The 23488-nt window shown below is 35.5% G+C and overlaps 1 protein-coding gene across 3 annotated transcripts in view; it reads right to left on the bottom strand.

Moving 5' to 3' along the window:
• CALCRL (calcitonin receptor like receptor) overlaps window positions 1–23488 on the bottom strand; it is a 130544-nt gene that overhangs the window by 81546 nt on the left and 25510 nt on the right. The gene's annotated exons all lie outside the window — the stretch shown is intronic.

Here is a 23488-nt window from a genome sequence, read left to right as displayed (position 1 = left end):
AAGAGATTTCTAGTCTTTCCCATTCTATTGTTTCCCTCTGTTTCTTTGGTTTGTTCACCTAAGAAGGTTTTCTTATCTCTTCTTGCTATTCTCTGCAACTCTGCGTTCAGTTGGGTATATCTTTCCCTTTCTCCCTTGTCTTTTGCTTCTCTTCTTTCCTTAGCTATTTGTAAGGCCTCCTCAGACAATCACTTTACCTTCTTGTATTTTTTCTTGACCTTAAAATAATCTTTGTCAAAGGTAAAACTTTTATGTTGACAGCACCTGAGTTGACACAAACAACTGTGATTTATGTCTCAATAGATATATTAATCAAATGAGCTTCCCAGGTAGCACAATGGTAAAGAATCTGCCTGCCAATGCAGGAGATGCAAGAGACATGAGTTCTGTCCTTGGACTCAGAAAGATCACCTGGAGTAGGAAATGGCAACCCACTTCAGTATTGTTGCCGGTAAAATTCCATAGACAGAGGAGCCTCGAGGGCTTCATTTCATGTGATCACAAAGAATAGGATACAATAAGCAACTGAGCATGAACACACAAGATACAAAATACCAGAGAAGGCAAACCAGATTTGATTTCTCAAATTGACGTCTTGGGGAAAGTGAAAAAGACTCTTATTATAGAGTTAGTCACAGATTGATGATGTATTTTTTTGAGCTCTGATGTAAACTGACACTATGCATCTATGTAACTTAGGCAAATCATTTTTTCCCTCTAACTTTGATATCTTACATAAAATGTGAATAATTATATCCTGTTTAGGGCTGATGTGTTAGTATGTAGCAAGCTAACATTTACTGACATATTAGTGTGTACTAAAAAAATGTGACTTATTATTATGATATATTTTAATATTGAATATCATTAATTTTCACATAGTAAGAGAAATGGGAAGCACCATATCTGAACAGGGACATCAACATAGCAAACATTTTATTTATGCAAAATTTCATTTATGGGAAGAAAGTTCTCTTTTCTACCATGTTTTATTAGGGTCACAAATATGGAAGGTTGCTTAAGTGTAATTGCCTGAGGTTAATTAGCATATTGTTATACTAGGAGGTATTTGAATTCCTCAATATCAGTCAATAATATTTCATCCCTAAATATAAAGTGAAAGTCACTCAGTTGTGTCCTACTCTTTGTGACCCCACGGTCTGTCAGTCCATGGAATTCTCCAGGTGAGAATACTGGAGTGGGTAGCCTTTTCCTTCTCCAGGAGATCTTCCAAACCCAGGGATCTAACCCAGGTTGAACCCAGGTCTCCCATGTTGCAGGGGGATTCTTTACCAGCTGAACCACAAGGGAAACCCAAGCATACTGGAGTCAGTAGCCTATCCCTTCTCCAGTGGATCTTCCAGACCCAGGAATCAAACCGGGCTCTCTTGCATTGCAGGCAACTGAGCTATCAGGGAAGCCCTCCTAAATATAAAAGTAACCTTAAAAATTAAAGATATAACTAGAGGACCACATTTTAAACTCATTGCTCACATGTTAATACAGGCAGCAACATGTTATAATGAATTAATTTAAAATCTACTTTGCACTAAAAGAGATCACAATTGCTAGCAGCTAAATCTATAGGATACTAAAAACATAATTTTTCTTTCATAATAAATTTAATTTTATCATAATTGACTAAATAATGTCTAAACTCAAAGTACACATGTGAATCTTGGTTTAAAATGGCATTTAAATGGCAATCTATGCACAAAGACCCTTGTGACTCAGATGGTAAAGAATCTGCCTGCAATGCAGGAGATCCGGGTTCAGTTGCTAACTGTAGGTGTTTTGGTTTTTAAAACAAAAAAATGTGAGAAATATGTAGATTCTCTTTGTACTGCCCCCGTTCATCCAGAAATTTTATTTCCCAGAAAACAAGAAATACATTTTGTTTATTGATTTATTGCTTTGGTTAGGAGTAGACACTGGTGCTGTCTCAATAATCTCTGTGGTTAAGGGTTAATCTCCCAAGTCCAGCCCCATGGGGAAGGAGGAAGTGGCAAGAGCCCTGATGAAGAGGTTTTTATGCATTCTATTGGTCAACGGGTGAGAGTTACAGATGATTGGATATAAGACATGAGGCAATTCCACACTAGAAAAATCTAGATAAATGTTTTCTAAATATTGAGACTTGACTAAAAGTTATGCTTATCTGCTTGCCTTTAAGCTTTGACATGAAAGCAGGTTTGATGAAGTGCTAGAAAACAGTGAGCATCAACAAGGGAAATTCTCAAGATGTCTTTCGGCAAGCAGATCTAACTTCAGATTATGATGAGCTAACAAAATAATTTTTTTTAAAAAAAGGGATAGCTTTAAAAATGTTGAATCACAAGAGAAAGAGAAATCCTTCTGAAGAATCTGAGGAAGAGTATAGATTTGAAAATTTATTAATATAAAATCACTTTTATAAGCCTCAGTGGTATCTAACAGTGTCTATGACTGGAAACTAGCAGTGTTTCTGACATAAACTTGACATTTAGCCATGAAAGAGTTTCTAATTATGACTAATTTATAAAATGTTTGGCTGAAAGGTCTTATTGAAGGACTGATATGTAAGAAGCTCTTACATAACAATTTAAATTGGGAAGTTACGGGTGTATAGAAAATATTGACTGTAAAAATTAATAAATAGAATCTCAATTAAAATAGAGCCAGGAGACCAGAAAGGAGAGTTCTCATGCCCTAAAATGATAGTAAAGCTCAAGAGGAAGAAGAAAGACTTCATATTCTTTCTTGGCTCAGCCAACAAGAAACTATCACAACTTAGCCAATGAAAAGCCACAGACCCTTCATTTACTGTAGTCCTCCCAACGTCCATTTCTCCTCTATAAAAGAGATCTCCTTTCCATTTTTGTGGGGAACTTGCCTAAAACCAAGCACCAACTGCAAGGTTTTTTTTTCAGGTTAGTTAGTTATTGCCAAATTTGGATTCTAAATTTCTCTCTTATGACCAAACCTCTGTATGTTTTATTCAACAACAGCAACCCTGACCCAATTTTGTGGTTAAAAACTGGATGATACAATCTTTAAGGCCTTGAAGAAGAGTCTGATGAACTCAGCTGCTCTAGGGCATCTCAATGATCAGATTCCCTTTTCTTCTTTTTTTATATGAAAAGGTAGCAAATGTCCTTGAGGTAGTCATTCAAAAACACCATTTACCCATAGGATCCTATAGCCAGCAACTAGACCCAGTGGCATTGGGATACACCTCTTGCCTTTAAGCCATTACTACCATGGCCATTTTGGTTAAGGCTACTGAGAACATTGTTGTGGGATTTCTCCCTAACCATTTTTGTATCTCATGCTATATTAGTGGCTCTCCTGAATTCCCATCATACTTAACATTTCTCCACTAGTCAGCTCATCTCTTATGAAATCTTTTTTTAGACGACTCCTCACATAATTCTCTCATGTTGTAGTAATCTTAACCTTGCTACTCTTCTCCCCTCTGTCACTGACAAAAATCCCTCACAACTGCCTAATACTGATGGATCACCTTCAGACTTTTCATGATGACCTGCAGGAAATTCCCTTGAGCAACAATGAATTCTCATGGTTCACCGGTGATTCTTATTTAAATGGTGACAATGGCAAATATTTTACAGAGTGTGCTACTGGAACACACTTTGGTACTGTTGAGGCAGCATCTTCACCTATGTCTACTTAAGCCTAGCAGACTGAATCATATGCTCTTACGTGGGCTTGTACTTTAGCCAAGGGCAAATTTGTCAATATTTATACTGAGAGTAGATGTGCTTTCAGAGTAGCTCATGATTTTGGAATGTTGTGGAAGCAATGTGACTTCTTTACTTCCAGAGAAAATAAAACAAAAAAATGTTCCTTATGTTTAGAAATTACTGAATGCAATATTTTTACTTGCTGCTTTAGCTATTACTAAGATTCCGGGGAATTCTAAACTTGACTGTCCGGAAGTTAGAGGAAATCACCCTGCTGATATTTTTACAGGGGTTGCTTTCCTTAAAGGAACCAATGGCAGCCAAACTGCTGTCATGGTCAAAAGTGATATTTTCCAAAATGATAAGTTATAAACTGGCTAGAAAAGCCCAACAATTGGCTTTATAAAAGGGAAAAACAGAATGAAAATTCAACAATTGCTGGTTTGGTAAAAAGAAGGCTCTGGCTTGGATCAAATTACAACCTAGTCTTTCTGTAGACTCTCAAATTTTCACTCCTCACCATTGAACATGCATTAAAACATTGGTTTACTGACAAAATAATAGCATTCATGAATCAATGAGTGGGGAAACATTATCAAGGCTACAAAAAGTGCTCACCTCATTTGTCCCACTATCCAAAACACAACCCAGGGTAGCCTGTCCATATTGCTTCTGAACATTTTAAACTTCCTAATGGGTCATTTGAGGTCTGGTAAGCGGATTCCATGCAACTTACTCTGTCTTATGGATATAAATAAGTTTTAGTCAGGGTCTGTATGTTTTTACACTGGACTGAAGCCTGTGCAAAGTCATTTTGAAAAAACAAAAAAATCCCTATTCGGGGACTCCTCTAAAATTTCATAATGATCCAGGAACCCATTTTACTGATAAGTTACTTTAACAGTTTGTGCTATTTGCCCGGTTTTGCAACTTTTCCACTGCATTTACCATCCTTAATCCTCTGGTTTAGTTGACTGCACTAATGTCTCTATTACAACTCAATTAGCAAAGTATGTGAGGTCCTCCAAATACCTTGGCCAAAAGCATTGCAATTGACTTTTCTATATTTTAGATCCACTCTTTTAGAACTCATAAACTTTCACCCTTTGTGATAGCCACAGGACTCCCATGCACTTGACTTCTGTCTCTTCTGACCCACAATTGATAAAAGGAAAGATACTCCAACATTACAAAAGTCTAATAGCTTATATTAAAAAAAAAAAAATCCTGTTTTGGTAGAGCAATCTTTTCACAGTACACTCTCAGGAAATGAAGATCTTAAGTATAATACTTTGCAAACTGGAAATTTCACTGATTGGAAAAGATACCTACAGAAGGCTCTCTTCGGCCTCATTGAAAAGACCCTTATCAGGTACTGCTAACCAACCATGGTAGTGCCCAACTCTAAGGAACAGACTCTTGGATTCATATGACACATCAAGTCCTGACTGACAGGCATATCATCTGGTTAACTGGAAGAAAAGGTTTCCTGGAATTGAAGGAAACAGCATCTGGTGAGACAACTTTCCTCAGATATCCAGACCAGGCCTTTTGGAAGTTCATCTGCCAAACCTTTGATTAGATGACTATGATCTTGAAAACAAATGGGCTTTAAACAAAAAGTACCTGAGAGCTCTCCATTCTACCACTCCTTTTTACTTAAATATGATCTCAAAAGATCCATGCATTTTCCTTTTGACAAAGAATTCTACACTTAAGAAAGATACTTCCTGGCATTGAGGGACGAAAAGCCACTGAAACTGGAAAAACCTGCCTCCTAACCAGCCATGCTTTTAGACAAAGACTTTGCTCAAAGAAAAGGAAGTATAGAAATTAATAAACAGAAGCCTCAGTTAAAATAGAGTCAGAAGGACAGAAACAGGAGCTCTCACACCCTGCAACTATAGCAAAAACTAACATGAAGAAGAAAGACTTCCTCTTAGTTCTTGGCAAAAGTTCAGCCAATGAGAGACTGTCATAACTCAGCCAGTGAAAAACCATGGACTCTGTTTACTATAGCCCTCCAAACTTCCTTTCCCCCACTATAAAAAAAGCCACTTCTCCATTTTTTGTGGGTGACTTGCATGCGACTTGCCATGATTTATTTGTTTGTCACTGAGTCGTGTCTGACTCTTTCCAACCCCTTGAACGATAGCCTGTCAGGCTCTTCTGTCCATGGGATTACCCAGGCAAGAATACTGCCATTTCCTTCTCCATTGCCATGACTGAAGACCCTGGATTGCAATTCTATGCTGATCCTGAATAAATCCATTTCATGCTGTAGAAATAACTGGCAGGCTATTTATTTTAGGTCAACAGGATGATTATTTTTTTACTTAGGGAATGAACTCAGTTATTACCTAGGATTAGTTATAAAATTTCTACTAACTCCAACCGATTTCAACTCCATTTTCTTTGAAATAGTTTCTTAGAAATTCTCAGTGTTGTGGAGTAAATTGTATCTCCTCCTAATTAATTTTGTTGAAGCTATAACCCCTAATGTTGGAGATAGGGACTTAAAGGAGGTTATTAAGGTTACACGAGATAATAAGTGTAGGTCCTTAATCTGATGTCTTTATGCAGAGAAAAAGGAACTCCAGGGATGCTCATATACAGAGGCAAGACTGTGGTAGACACAATGAGAATGTGATCATCTGCAAGCCAATAAGAGAGCCTCAAGAGAAACCAAACATGCCAACATCAAGATATTGAACTTCCAGCATCCAGAACCATGAGGAAATTAGCTTTTGTTTTTGAAGCCTCCCAGTCTGTGATTTTTTTTTTTTTTTTTATGTTAGCCTTAGCAGAATAATACAGTTGGATTGGGTTAGTTCTCAGAGTTTGACTTTAAATAAAAACTGAAGAAAATTTTCTAAGAATTTTATAAAGGTATTTTAAAAATTATCTCATTTTAGCCATTATCTTGTTAATAAATAGCCCATTTCTTTTATTTAAAATTAAAACATATTTTCATTTGCTGAAGAGCTATTATTTAAATAAAATAGTTATTGTATGTGAGGCTAAATTAAAATGAATCAAAAAGGCCTTCCTTAGATTATTTTAGCTATAAGTATAAATCTACCTCTAAAGGATCTACGCTATCTGCCTGATAACATTAGGAAGATGAATAGTATAATATTAAGCCATTAAACATAGAAGTTAAAAAATCCTATGATTAATAACTATTAGTTCAGGAACCACACACTACTCTTTCTGGAAGCAGAGACTGGCTCATATGTCAACTTAACCTCTGTTTGTCTTACTAATCATCAAATCTTCAGTTGCCACTGTCACCAAACTATACATTCCTGATAGAAATTACTCTAAAATCTACAAAATGAAGTAAGCGTTAACATTTCTAAAAGAGCCTTCATTGTAAGAGAATTAACAATCATTTTCATGTAGTGCTCAAAATTAATCTGTTGATATTTCATATGTTTAAAGACTGCATCTTTGCCAGGTGAATTTAAGAGAGGAGTTTCTGTCTTTTGCATCAAGAATCAGTCTGATTAAAAGAATCATTTAATAAACTAATTCTGGAATAGATGGAATTTCTTTCATGAGCTTATGACATACTCATCATGCATATCTTGGGAAACTTCTTTAATGAATCACTGTTTTTTCAAAGTGCAAAAATGACACTATAATGAAGCTGTTTGAAGGTAGAGCTCAAATAGGCTAATGGTCATAATTATGTTTCTTCTTTTAAATTTTTTTAAAAGGAAAGAATTGGACCAATAGGGAGAGGCAGCTGTCCTTATGGTGAAGATCACTGTAGATGATGATTCTTTGCCAAGTTTCACCTATTTGTCTACAGCCAAAAATAAAGCTCAGGACAGGCTAAACATTTTTTTAAAAAATCTGTTAAAAGGATATATTGTATGTATCCTAAAAATATTGTATAACATCCCTTCTATGCAGAATCTAAAATGGAATGAAACAAATGAACTTCTTTACAAAACAGACTTACAGAGAACAAACTTATGGTTGCCAAAAAGGGAAGAATAGGAGTAAGAGATAGTTAGGGAGTGTGGGATGATACATACACACTGCTATATTTAAAATGGATAACCAACAAGATCCTGTCCATAGCACAGGAAACTCTGCTCAACGTTATGTGGCAGCTTGGAGAGGAGGCAAGTTTGGGGAAGAATGGATACATGTATATGTATGGCTGAGTCCCTTTGCTGTCCCCTGAAAACTATCATAACATTGTTAATCAGTTCCACTCCAAAATAAGATACAACATTTATAAAAAGGCTGAGTCATTGAAAGAAAAGTGAAAGTGAAGTCACTCGGTCATGTCCGACTCTTTGTGGCCCCATGGAGTGTAGCCTACCAGGCTCCTCCGTCCATGGGATTTTCCATGCAATAATATGGGGGTGGGTTGCAATTTCCTTCTTCAGGGGATCTTCCCGACCCGGGGATCGAACTTGGGTCTCCCAAATTGTAGACAGATGCTTTACCATCTGAGCCACCAGGGAAGAAAGCAGATATGAATTCTTGTCAAATACTCGCTGGAGGAAGCCAAATCATTATGGGCCTCAGGCAACTTAATTTGAAATCCAAACTTGGCAGGAGATAACATGAATTTACATTTCAGGAGTACATATGTTTGAGTGGTATCTTAAGTGAAAAGAAAGAATTTTGAAATGTACACAGAAGTGATATAGAGAGTAGTGGTGTGGGGAAAGGCTAATGTTCAGAAAGGAAAATGAAAGAAAGATAATTTCTGGTATCCAGCCTTGGATTACTTACACATAAATACAGTTAGCCATACATGTCTTAAAGTTATTCTAAGTAGGCCTAATATATCAGAGAGAATCTCAGATAGCTCAAATGGTAAAGAATCTGCCTGCAATGCAGGAGACCTGGGTTCCATCCCTGTGTCAGGAAGATCCCCTGGAGAAGAAAATGGCAACCCACTCCAGTATTCTTGTCGGGAGAATCCCATGGACAGAGGAACCAGGTGGGCTACAGTCCCTGGGGTGGCAAAGAGTTGGACATGACTGAGCGACTGATACTTCACACTTCAACATATCAGAATATTGATTAAATATCTGGGTTTTGAGAAAGGATTAAGTTAAGGGATCAAACCCAGAACTCCCACATTGCAGGTGGATTCTTTACCATCTGAAACACCAGGGAAGCCAAAGAATACTGGAGAGGGTAGCCTATCCCTTCTCCAGGGGGTCTTCCTGACCCAGGAATCAAACTGAGGTCTTCTGTATTGCAAGCAGATTCTTTACCAGCTGAGCTGCCAGAGAAGCCCCAACTTACTGATGCAATATTCTGGGTTTTGAGAAAGGATTAAGTTAACAGTTTCAAAGTTAATTGAGAATTTCCTCTGAACACTCTAAAGGGAGAGTATCTGTAAATGCTGACTAACAAGAATTTACGTGTTACCTTTCTTAGACAGAACTATCTGAGCCATGAATAGATTAATCCTTAGGTATACATAGATCAATAGCTGTACCTGCCATGTGGAAGTAGCTCTATTCACTTTTTTCCCATCGGAAACTAACTTCATTAGGAAATATCACATACCTCTTTATTACCAGGCAATGCATGTAAAAGCCCAAGGTACCTTAAATCACCTAGGTAATCCTATAGTTCACTTACAATTTTCATAATTTTAAACACTTTGAAACCTACTCTTGGTTCTATAGTATTTATCTTAACTATATCTAAATGAGCTTTTCCATCATTATTCTTGTGGCTAAAATCTTGTTAGGCTACAAAAGCTTCTGGATATTAAGTTATATTATCAATTATTCCCAAAATTTCTAATTTTGTCTGCACCTTAGAACTTAAAGCAATTTCTTACTATGTGCTCACCATCATGATAGATCTTATAGGGAGGATATCAAAATGAATAATCCTCATCATTACTTACATTCAATTTTGAATCTTTCTTTATATTAAGAGCATGAAAGTATACTTCAGGAAAAAATGAATGATATTAAATAATGCTATGTAATTTCTACCTTGCAATTGCTCATTTTATGAGCAATTATGTAAGACTTGAGATCTTTCTGACCCCAGAAAGATCTCTTTTTCAGAATTAGAAAAACAATACAAAACATGACTTTCAGAAGTATAAGCATTGTGAATTTATTATTGTTTATCATTTTTTTTAATAATATAAAAAAGTCAATGTGGTACAAAAATTTACTGTATAGAGGACACTTAATACCAAAGAAGTGATATGTCTTGATTACATCCAAACAATAGGTCAGATACAGAGACTAGAAAAATGTCTCCTAGCTCCGATTCCTTTGGGTTTCCCTATATTGTCTCTGGGAATTTAGCCTAGGTATTCAAAATCCTGTGAAATGAGTTAATAATATCCTCAAGGCAAAGAATGGACACCCAATTATACATGCAAGTGATCAAGTGATCTTTATTACTGAGATTTCAGTTGAAAATTATTATTTTTAGACTAATGTATTTGCATATCATTTCAAGAAGATTTAAAAATCAATGACTCAAAACAGTTATATTTAGTCAACAGTCTGAGCTTTATCTTTGTTTTTAGCTACTTCATCAGTGTTTGAATGATGCTCTTGCTAAAACGTCCTGCTTCAACTTGTGTATATAAATTATGTATTTTCTCAATCTTTTTTCAACATAAATACTTATTGCTTACTCAATTTCTTAAGGCCTTGGGGCTAAATAATGGCCAACTTGCTATATAAAAAGAGAAAAGTAAAATAAAATGGCAACTGAGAGATCTCCTTTCAACAGGAGGCTTCCCTGGTGACTCAGATGGTGGCCTATAGACAGAGTGGCTACAAAGACTCTAAGCACATGTGTGTCCCCTACCATCAACATATCAGGATTTGAAAAACAATTTCAGAAACTTATCTGATAGGACCAAATTTTTTTTAAATAGAAATATCAATTATACTATTTATTTGATCAGGTTTGCCCTGAAACTGTGTGAGATTTTGTAGCAATAGCTACACTGAAATTTAAGATACATCAGATGTTAGGTGATTCCAGTTAATGGACAGTGGATAGGTCATGAATACAAAGTGGAGTAGTATTTTGAAGTCCGGATATAATAGTATGTGACAACATGTTTTAGGGCATCATGAAAGAAGATGTTTCAAATCTGTGAACAATAGCAGTGATCTTAAATATAAAAAAATGCTTTGTTAATTTCCAAGTTAAACACAAAAGAAATTGTCCAAAAGAATATGAGGAAAAATTAAGTTTATGCAAACAATTAACTGTTGCTTATAGATAAAAGGGACATGGGCAGTAGGTAGTTTGTGGGCATATTTCATAGAATAGTCAGCACAAATATTTTAAAGAAAAATGCATACTAACTCTGTGACACCAGATTACTATTTTTTTTCTTTTAATAAGCCTTTCTATTTGCATGCTTCTCAGTTTTTTATTTAAAAATAATCAGTTATATCAAAAAACTATAAGGATCCATCTAGTCCTACAAAGAATAGCAAGGAGAGATAAGAAAGCCTTCCTCAGTGATCAAGGCAAAGAAACAGTGGGAAACAATAGAATAAGAAAGACTAGAGATCTCTTCAAGAAAATTAGAGATACTAAGGGAATATTTCATGCAAAGATGGGCACAATAAAGGACAGAAATGGTGTGGACCTAACAGAAGCAGAAGATATTAAGAGGTGGCAAGAATACACAGAAGAACTATACAAAAAAGATCTTCATGACCCAGACAATCATGATGGTGAGATCACTCACCTAGAGTCAGACATCCTGGAATGCAAAGTCAATGGGCCTTAGGGAGCATCACTATGAACAAATTAGTGAAGGTGATGGAATCCCAGTTAAGTTATTTTAAATCCTGAAAGATGATGCTTTGAAAGTGCTGCACTCAATACGCCAGCAAATTTGGAAAATGCAGCAGTGGCCACAGGACTGGAGAAGGTTAATTTTCATTCCAATCCCAAAGAAGGGCAATGCCAAAGAATGCTCAAACTACTGCAAAATTGCGCTCATCTCACAGGCTAGCGAAGTAATGCTCAAAATTCTCCAAGCCAGGCTTCAACAGTACGTGAACCATGAATTTCCAGATGTTCAAATTGGATTTAGAAAAGGCAGAGGAACCAGAGATCAAATTGCCAACATCCACTGGATCACAGACAAAGCAAGGAAATTCTAGAAAATCATCTATTTCTGCTTTATAGGTTACCCCAAAGTCTTTGACTGTATAGATTACAACAAACTGTGGAAAATTCTTAAAGAGATGGGAATACCAGACCACCTTACCTGCCTCCTGAGAAACCTGTATGCAGGTCAGGAAGCAACAGTTAGAACTGGACATGGAACAACAGACTTGTTCCAAATAAGAAAAGCAGTACGTCAAGGCTGTATATTGTCACCCTGCTTATTTAACTTATATGCAGAGTACATCATGAGAAATGCTGGGCTGGTGAAAGCACAAGCTGGAATCAGGATTGCCGGGAGAAATATCAATAACCTCAGATATGCAGATGACACCACCCTTATGGCAGAAACTGAAGAACTAAAGAGCCTCTTAATGAAAGTGAAAGAGGAGAGTGAAAAATATTGGTTTAAACCTCAACATTCAGAAAACTAAGATCATGGCACCTGGTCCCATCACTTCATGGCAAATAGATGGGGAAACAATGGAAACAGTGCCTGACTTTATTTTTGGGGGCTCCAAAATCCCTGCAGATGGTGATTGCAGCCATGAAATTAAAAGATACTTACTCCTTGGAAGGAAAGTTATGACCAACCTAGATAGCATATTAAAAAGCAGAGACATTACTTTGTCAACAAAGGTCCATCTAGTCAAGGCTATGGTTTTTCCAGTGGTCATGTATGGATGTGAGAGTTGGACTATAAAGAAAGCTGAGCACCAATGAATTGATGCCTTTGAACTGTGATGTTGGAGAAGGCTCTTGAGAGTCCCTTAGACTGCAAGGAGATCCAAGCAGTCCATCCTAAAGGAGATCAGTCCTGGGTGTTCATTAGAAGGACTGATGTTGAAGTTGAAACTCCAATACTTTGGCCACCTGATGTGAGGAATTAACTCATTGGAAAAGACCCTGATGCTGGGAAAGATTGAAAGTGGGAGGAGAAAGGGACAACAGAGGATGAGATGGTTGGATGGCATTACCGACTCAATGGACATGAGTTTGAGAAAGCTCTGGAATTTGGTGATGGACAGGGAGGCCTGGCATGCTGCCATCAATGGGGTTACAAAGAGTTGGACACAACTGAGCAACTGAACTAAACTGGAGTCCTACAAAGCTATAAATCTAGTGTATTAGAAAATTGAATATAAGACTGCTTAAAACTCTGTGCTCAGAAATGGCCCAAAAGATTTCCAAGCAACAGATCTGTAACAGAGAGAATAGAAATTACCATTTATATTATATTTAGTTGGGACCTGTAAGAGAAAAAAATAACTCTTCCCTGTTCACTATCGAAAATTTTTGAAGATGCAGTTAACCTTCAAAACAGTAATAGAGAATGATAGAATTAATAATAGAGTGCTAGAGAATTTTTCTGGGTACAAGTATATACCTTTTCAAACTAGGCACTAGAAAATTTGAACCAAAAATTTAGTCTTATTCTTTTTAATTTAATATCTTTATAAACAAACATACTTGTTTGTCTTTATTTTTCATTGCATGTTTTCTTCCCTCAGAATACATTTGAATTTCAGCTAATGTGCTTCAAGCTACATGTATGTATGTATATATGTTTGTGTATATTCACATACACCAATTCCACCAAATATTCTAGGAAATACCAGGTAGAATCTGAGAATTTATAAAAGCAAACAGTGTCATTTTCCTCCAGTAAAGGAAACACAGAAACTATCTTAATAGGATATGTTGAGGATATATTTATGATTCGGCTGAAAGATAAATTCTAAGGTCTGCTATGGTTCAGAAAACTTGCTCTTTTGATAGTAAACGACATTCTCAAGTATTTTGTGGTTTTATGTGTATGCATGCATTAGTGTTTCCAGTGATATGGCCGTCTTTGTGTCACAGGTTCCTTTATTTAATGTCCAAAGGCTTTGGAAAAAATTGATAGTAAATAGGGAATAATAAACTTTTCCAGGAAATAGGTAACTAAGGTGGGCACACTTTATAAAATGGAATCCCAAATGATTTGAAGTTAATTTGTTGCTAATTATATAGTAGTAAATGTGAAAAACAAGTTTATATGTGAGATAATAAAGAATAATAAATTCAGAATAGCCATAATTTTTACTTATAGATAGGCAGGTCTAATTAAAAGTGTAGCCAAATTTGATTTAAAAGATGTAGATATGCCCAGTGAGGTCATTTTTACCTTTGGCAGTTGATAGTTACTGTTTACTTGAATTTCTCTTACCTCAGGTGATATTTGGTGTCATACAGAAAAACATTTGACAGAGAAGTGTTGAACTTTCACCTGGAGGTTTCGGTTTCTGTAAAACAGCCTAAAATAGTAAAAGTGCATCTAAAGGCTTTCTTGAGTTATTGTTGCCAGGTCTGCTTCCCAGACTTATTGAATCATAGCACTCATTTTCTTTAAATCCAGGATCTGTTTCTCATTGGCAGACATATTTAGATTCAGCAGATTAAAAGCTACCAGTTAGCACTGTTGCATTTCCCTTTGTTTTATATCTAGTCTCTGAGAGAGCGAAGAACTTTTAGTCACAGCAGGAACTTCCTGTAAAATACAGTAAATGACTGTGTTTTCCTCCTAAGCCACACCCTTTATTCTTTCTAGGTGCTGGGCATTTCTCCATTACTTTAGGTCACTTAAATAGAAGTCAATAAATGTAAATGTGTCTTCATTTATTTTCAATAACTAGTAGACATATAAATAATATATCATTAAATATATTAGTAAGACTTTACATTAAGCAAACAAGCCACAAAGTGGAAAGGCTTGTCCTGTTGCTGCTGCTGAGTCACTTCAATCATGTCCGACTCTTTGCGACCCTATGATCTGCCGTCTTATCAGGCTCCTCTCTCCATGGAATTTTCTAGGCAAGAGTACAAGAGTGGGTTACCATGCCCTCCTCCAGTGGATCTTCCCAATCCAGAGATTGAACCCAGGTCTCCTGCATTACAGGCAGATTCGTTACTGCTGAACCACCCGGGAAGCCCAAGACTTGCCAATCTGGCCATTTTTAAGTGTATTGCGATTGATGGGTTAACACAGACATAAAATTAGATAATCTAGGAAAGTTATAAAAATGGGCGATTTAGGAAAAACTGGCTTGAAGTTAAAAACTAGCAAAATTATAACCCTGACAGGTATAAATGAACTGTGGCACAGGCTGATTGGAAATTTCACTTTGAGTGTTCATGCTAGGGTCTGCATAATTTGGGAAGAGGGAAAATTTTATCAAAACTGATCTATTCCATTGAAAGATAATTAACTTGCTTTGAAAAGAAGATTAAGGAGGACTTGGGAGATAGGATAGAAGACAAAATGAAACAATAATAAAGTATCTAAATAAAAGAGACAGGGTTTTCTATTGGGGGAAAAGGTGCTTTTTTTTCTTTGCTTTTTTTTTTTTTTTTTTTTTTTTTAGTTTGGTGTTTTCCTACAGAGGGGAATCCACACCCTAATGATTATTAGAATTAATCTGGAGTCTAATGAACTCTGCTGAGATTTGGCGGAAGGGTTTGATTCTTAGTTATAAGTATAGATCTATCCCACTAAATGAGCTTTTCTGATAGGATAAAAACGTCTTTCAAGGTAGGAACTCTTTGTTCAACTGATTGCTTTTTTAATGGATCATTGCATCTTGGAAAAAAACTAAAATTTTTCCACATCTAGTGACAAGCTCTTTTGTTTTTGGAAATGCATAATATTCTTCATTATCAAAAACAAAACTTCATTATCAATAAATAAATGTAAGCTATTTATTAATCCTAAACTAAAAATATAAATTATTATACATAGAGGTAAAAACTCCAGTTACAAAGGACATTTCTCAATCTCCTTATAATTTATTATCCTTAATGACAAAAGAGAAAACCTTATGGTATCTCCTAAACCACTATTTCAAAGCCTTATGTTTATTTTCTTACTAACAGCATCAAGAGCTCATTTCCATGTGATACATGTAGTATCTCATCACTTTATCCCAGATCCAGTACATCCTCCTGTAATTATGTCAAGTTAAGAACATGAGGTTAGTTGTTTTGGTTCCAACTCCATGTTACAATGAAAGGTACAATATTGTAATTCATCATATTTTCATAGTAAAATGTTATATGCATATTTATCAGTAAACTTATCTTAAGTGTACTTCTCATGGAAGAGGGAATGCAAAAATGAATTAAACATGCCAATTTAGTGCAAGTGTTCTTCTAACTTTTCTGTTGATGCTATTTCTAAAGTAATTTTAAAACTTCATCCATTTAAGTTACTAGTTAATTTGCAAAATGTAATATTTGGCACATTTTAAATGTTGATATTTTAAAATATAAAACTGCTATATTGTTTTCAATGAAATGTAAATGCAACAGCAATTTAATACCTACACCATCACTTGTAGAGAAATGAGTGTTCTCTTGACAGCTGGAAATGTCATAATCTCCTTGACATCATATTCCACTCCACTATCCACCTTTTGCTTACAGAATTTTATTCTATTGAAATATATTTTTTAGTTTTCAAATTCTTTTAAGTGGCTACATTACAGGAGAACCAAGAAAAATCATAATAGAGAAACAGAATGAATAAAGACAGAGTGGAGCAAGAAAGATGGACGGAGGAAGAAGTAGATCACTGAGTGAGCAAGTGATGTTTAAAAACTATAATCTTGCAGTATCTTCCTTTTCCTTTGAAGTATTTGCATGGTTACTATGCAAACTTCTCCTAATCTTTTCCTAGGAAAATCTTCAATGAAGTCTCCCCTGATCAAAATATTTTATGCAACAAAACACATGCCTAGGTTGAAATTTCATTTAAAAATTTACCTGTCTGAATGAGTGTTTTAAAAATCTTTATCAATTGCTTGACCATCACAGTTTTATTAGGAGAATAATAACGATGATGATGATAATAGTAGCTAACACAAGACATACTCAATTCCAAGCTGTGATCTAAGGACTAAATATTTCCACGTCTACTTCTACCATGCTTCGCTAGTGGCTCCAAGGGTAAAGATTCCACCTGCAGTGCAAGAGATGCGATTTCAACCCCTGAGTCAGGAAGGTCCCCTGGAGAAGGGAATGGCTATTCACTCCAGTATTCTTGCCTGGAGAATCCCATAGACAGAGGAGCCAGGCAGGCTACAGTCCATGGGGTTGCAGAGCCAGAAATGACTGAGTGACTAAGACTTTCACTTTTGCAGAACTTCTATCAGTTCTAACAGACAGTGACCACCAAGTCTGGAAACACCAATGATACATAATAGATGATGACCAGTTTATAATACATAAAAATGTAATATTTACCTTTCAATCTCTATAGATGATGACCAGTTTATAATACATAAAAATGTAATATTTACCTTTCAATCTTTATGATCACATTATTAAAATATATATAAAATAGGTACTGTTTAGCCCAGGTTTACCTATGTGGAAACTGAGGCACAAGTAGATTAATCAACTTAACCAAGTGATTAAAAAAACTATTTGATTCAGGATTTGAACCAGAGAGTTTGCCTCTAGAGTTTATACCTTAGGTCAGAACATAATAAATTCATTACAAAATTTGATACATAATTTTTAAACACAAAGTAAAATTTTATTATAAATATATCAAATGAGATGAAGAAAGTAGAGAGGCCATGTGTACTTTTGAAAAAGGTTTGGCAAACATCAGTGTATCCATTGTTTCAGTACTCATTTCTATGGCCTCGGAGATTGTTATGTCCTGCAGAAATGCTTTGTATAATATTAATAGTGAGACTCAGAAGGGTGAAATAGTATATGTGTGTATAGAGAAGTAAAAGGAAAACTATGAAAGAAAAAGTGAAAAGGATGACTGGCTGGCAACTTACACCTTAGGAACTTTGGATCTGGAAATTGATTTCTGTACAAGCATTTTCTGCCTACTCCTACTAACCCAGTTTGTAGATCATTGATCTAAAGTGTAAGACATATGAAACAAAAAAATTCAATCTTACCAAAAATAAAAATGCATTGCATTTGAAAACTATTAGGCTGAGCACTGTAGTCAGAAGAATGAATAAAACAAATTATAATTTAATGTAAAGCAAATGTGAAAAGGAATAAACAGGTAAATATATGAAAGCTTATAGTATCTACACTACATAAAGGGTTTCCCAGCTGGGGCTAGTGGTAAAGAACCCAGCTGCCAATTCAGGAGACTTTAGAGATGGGGGTTCAATTCCTGGGTCAGGAAATTTCCCTGGAGGAAGACACGGCAACCCACTCCATTATTCTTGCCTGGAGAATCCCATGGACAGAGGAGCCTGGTGGGCTACAGCCCATGGGGTCACAAAGTGTCAAACACGGTAGAAGCGACGAAGCATGCCTGCACACTACCTATAACACGTACTGTGCTGGGCTTAGTCGCTCAGTGGTTTCAGACTCTGTGACTCTTTCGGTTGCCATGACCTCCTCCAGGGGATATTTCTCATCCAAGGACGGAACTTGCTTCTTCTCCTCTGTCTCCACATTGCAGGCAGATTCTTTGTCCACTGAGCCATTGGGTAAGTCTGCATATAACTTGGTTCCCATTAAACTTCAATGACAACTTACTTTTACCTATCAAATATTAAATAATTGTCATTATGAATAGATTGTTATCATAACTCATTACATAATTACCATTAACACTGATACCAGAATTTTCTTACTGAAGGAACTATTTTTGTATGTAAAATACATCAAAAATAACATATGAGAGAGCAGATACATAACAACAAATGTTTGCAGTTGCTTAAATATAAAAGGAAAAATCTCTCCATGAATCAGTGTTAGAAAGTGTATTATTTTCACTCCTATAAAGAAAGCAGGTAAATGAGTGATAAAGAGGAAGAGAGGCTCCAGAAAGATGGAGAGAGGCTGGGAACAGATAAGATATTGGAAAAACCAAGTGATCTTTATAAATGATGATGTCTACCACTTGATCTGAAATTGTTTACATTGCTAATATGTGAATCTCTTCTGAATATTTCATATGAAAATATTCAATGCAGTCTACTACATGCAAAACAATTTAGGTATCTGGAATTTTTTATGGAGATCAAAGAAAGAATTATTTCAGGGATCACTACAAAAGAGAACAACTTTATGCACAAAAATAGAGTCTGATTAAAAGTAAGGTAACAGGGAGATTTCAGAGAAGTGCATTTTCAAAGAATACTACCATTTATAGGATGCGTTATAATATGGAAATCTCTTACAGATTAGAATACTTGTAGATTTTTTGGCACTGAAAATGAGACCCCCAAGTCACTGGATCAAGAACAATACTGAATTATTGAAGTGGTGCATTACACTCAGGTTCATGCTTTATTTTGCATGTGAGATATGTAAGCTAACATAAATGACAAGTATATATAGCAAATGTTTCTCATTAGTTGTGCTAAACTCAGTTTGTTGAATCCATTTTTATTTATTTTTTGGAAACACAGCTAATTACACAGAAAGATAAGAATTGGTATTTTTTGGATATTCCAACTATTAGAAAATTGCATCTTTTAACTCTTTAAAAAATTATATTTAAAATATATACTATATATTTTTATACCTACTCTTTGTAACAGGTCATTAATTACATCTTCCAGAATAATGATGTTCCCTAGTTTACCTGTTTTTAACTCTGAGCAATAAGACAGTGTGCTATTCATTTTTCAAGGGATGGTAAGACAATTACGCATGAAGTTGATCTATAAGAGTAAGTTAATCACTAAATATATAATTTTTGGGGAACATTCTAGTACAATTTGTAATACACTTAACTGTTGACAGGCCCTATAACGTGTACTACACAGAGGTTTAAAATAGCTCTTTACAAATGCTTCTTTAATGTAGCTCAGGGACAAGAAAGATGGACATAACAAATTAAAGGACAAAAGTAGAATGTAAAATGAACCCCTTGGAGATGATGATTAAGCCAGGAGCCAACGTGACCAAGAAGAGTTAGAATTAAGGAGAATCTTAGAGTTTATTTTTATTTTGAGCAACTCTCTTTTTTTTTTTTTTTTTTCTTTTTCTCAGATTTAATCTCCTATCTTACACATAGGGAGACCAAACTCCAATCTATTTGTGTGACATGCAAAGTCAAAAGCTTAGCTAGGAGAGACATGCTACACAATGGGCCAGCCCTCAGTGGCCAGCCTCTGGAATTACACACCAGTGGCCTCTTTGTGCCTTGTGTACCCTTACATCTTACCAGATGAGATGCAGTAACCAAATCACTGACAACATGGGGACTTAAACGCTATGGTCTTGGATTAGAGAAAACTAATGTGCTTATAAGATTTCTCCTTAAAAAACCACCAGCTCATAAATACAAAATTAAATCCAGGGTCCTGAAAGTGTCTTATTTGAGTTAAAGTCCTACAAATTGTTTCATTAGTTCAGTGGAATACCAATACCTTTCTTTTTTTTTGTAAATTTACCTTAATTTAATTCTCACTGTTCTAATCAACCTGACTCTCTTGATTCTCTGACCTATTCATAATATTTGCTGAGAAAACTTTCACATTGTTCTGCGTAAAAGTACACTCTGATCATTAAGAACCAGGCATTCCTCCTGCCTGAAGAGCCATTTTAAAGAAGGCATATAATTATTTCATGGACATAAAATTATTTCTATTAAAGAAACATTTTTATTAATGTATATAAAGCTAAAATGTATAAAGATGCTTAATTTTTCCCCAAATGTAGAAACGTAATGCAATCAAGGTAATGAAAAATTTTAAATGTCAGTTAAGCAAATAACAATGATAAGACAAATAGACCCTAGAATCCAAACCAGTTTGTTAATATCACTTAGCAAATAGAACAATTTAGTTATGTTTTAAATCAGTAATAGAATGGATGCATTATTTGATAAAAAGCATTGCTACAACTGTCCATCAGTTTGGGGGAAAAATTTGTATGTGAAATTCAGTTTCAATTGGTTTAAGATTTAAATGTGAAAATGGATCTATTAAATTATTATAAATTTAAAAGTTAATATTTTTACTACCATGCAGTCAAAGAGAATTTTCAGTAAGAATATAAAATTTTAGTGATTAATAGAACTGGATCCTTCTGATGCCAAAATTCAGTCTACCTGGAGACATTCTCCTTGTTTTTTCCTCTTTCTTACCTTTTACCTATTTGTCAAGTTTCAGAGTCTACTGAATGACTATGTAAATAAAGAAATGAAAGAATATTTGGAGTTAGAGGAATTGAGCTATTGCAAATCACATTTTTATTACAAAGAACTTCAAATGATATTTTATTTCCAGCTCCTGTATTTAATTCAGAGTGATTACAGTTAGAGGACCCAGAATTTCAGAGCTGAAATGGACCTGGATGTCTCACAGTATAACCTGCTCACTTCATAGATTTAGAAGTTGGGAGTTCAGGAATGTGGTGATTTGCCTCATATCCCACAGCCGAGGCCGATGAGCTAAGACTAGGAGTTCTCTTTCTTAAGTCTCATTTCTGGGATTCTTGTATTAGGTTAAACTTAAACTGCATGAACTGTGGTGTTGAAGACTCTTGAGAGTCCCTTGGACTGCAAGGAGATCCAACCAGTCCATCCTGAAGGAGATCAGTCCTGGGTGTTCATCGGAAGGACTGATGCTGAGACTGAAACTCCAAGACTCTGGCCACCTCATGCGAAAAGTTGACTCATTGGAAGAGACCCTGATGCTTGGAGGGATTGGGGGCAGGAGGAGAAGGGGACGATAGAGGATGAGATGGCTGGATGGCATCACTGACTCGATGGGCATGAGTTTGAGTAAACTCCAGGAGTTTATGATGGACAGGGAGGCCTGGCGTGCTGCGATTCATGGGATCGCAAAGAGTCAGACACGACTGAGCAACTGAACTGAACTGAACTGAAACTGCATGTTAGTCAAACTAATATCATAGCAAACTGGTTCTCAGTTATATTTTTTAATCTTTCCAGAGATCATTTTTTCAGCCTCTTTCTTGCTAGAATTTAAATACATATCCACCTTAAACCCTCCATGCTAGAAATAAAATTTTAAAAATTACCATCAGGGCTATTGGTGTCTCACAAAAAATCTCACCAATACACTGCAAGTCAGAGATCAATTTAATGAAGAGAACGCAGTTTAAATTCAGACCTTTCATTTTCAAGCCATTTCCAAATGATTTCCTTCAAACTAGCCAATATATGTTAGAATTTATAACTTGGAAAGACAGAAAAGAATAGGTAATCCTCTTAACTTCCATATGAGGATGACTAGTACTCACAGATAGTGGAAATTAAAGACAGTTTTTGCCCAGTAAGTGAATCTTCTTTCATTTTATGCTTTTTCTTACATGTCTTCAATAAGCAAAATTTGGGCTTTAAAAAATTGATCTGGCACCACTTCACATAAAAAAGTTCAGGAAGAAAAATTCAACTGTCAGTTATAAGTAGGCATTTCAAGCATTCACACCATGCTCTAAGGAACAGTGAGTCATATGAGATTCAATGTGCAAAGGAAGTTGACACATAAAAGGATAGAACAACAATGATGAGTTCCCAAAGACATGCTGTAGGACAAAAAATAATTATAGAGGCTCTATTTTTGGTCCAACAAAATGACTTGGGAAATTTAAAGTTAGAATAAGGAACTAATTCACTCAGCTTTGACTTTAAGATAAAATAATTTACTAGCCTTTATTTTTCATTAATGCTATTATAGTTTATTGGGATGATGCATTACTGAATTGTTAAATACTTAACAGTCTAAAAATAAATGAGGACAGGAAAGCTACTTTAATTTTGTCAGGAAGGAGGATGTGAGGTATAATAATAATCACATAATTAATATTTTATCTGATATGGAACTACAGTACTAAATATAAATAAGAAGAGATATCTGTCTTCAACAGTAATCTTTTTGGAAGCACCAATGCCCCTGAAACTTGAAATTAATGCCTACGATTGAAGTTGAGACTGCTTTGCCAGGGAGTTTTAAAAATAGTAGCTAGAGAAACTTAAATCTTTAATTCAGCTAACCACCATTTTCCTGTTCCCTTATTTATAAATTATATCCTTTTACATTCCAATTATGGGAAAGGTTTATAGCCATTTGCAAGAATATAACAATGATTATATGAATCAGAAAACAAAGAACTTTACAGAGGAAAGGAATTTAGTTCAAAAGAGCAACCTAGTCCTATTACATTATACATGAAACATAATTTGTTATATATATATGCTGCTGCTGCTAAGTCGCTTCAGTCGTGTCCGACTCCGTGCGACACCATGGACTGCCGCCTACCAGGCTCCTCCGTCCATGGGATTTTCCAGGCAAGAGCACTGGAGTGGGGTGCCATTGCCATCTCCTATTATATATATATATTTATAGTTAAAACAAGATTAACCATAGACATTATATATTTGTGTATGTGTTTTTGTGTGATGTTTGTGGCTAATACTACCAAATTAAGGATATTAATAAATCTTATAAGAGCTATTTGTATTAATTTAACATTCCTAGTCCTCTGGCCAAGGGAACAAAAACATGTGGGATAAGTTCATACCCAAAGGTCCCAAGGAAATGACTCTGTAAGTCTGACAGATGTCCATAAGTCCATCTTTATCAGTAGTTTGCTAGATTGCCTTTCAACATTTTCCTGTATTCAGAAGTTATTTGGAGTTATATTATGTATCATTC

This window comes from Odocoileus virginianus, chromosome 13 (genome assembly GCF_023699985.2).
Source record: "Odocoileus virginianus isolate 20LAN1187 ecotype Illinois chromosome 13, Ovbor_1.2, whole genome shotgun sequence".
Taxonomy (NCBI): domain Eukaryota; kingdom Metazoa; phylum Chordata; class Mammalia; order Artiodactyla; family Cervidae; genus Odocoileus; species Odocoileus virginianus.
This window is presented reverse-complemented; position numbering and strand designations above follow the sequence as displayed.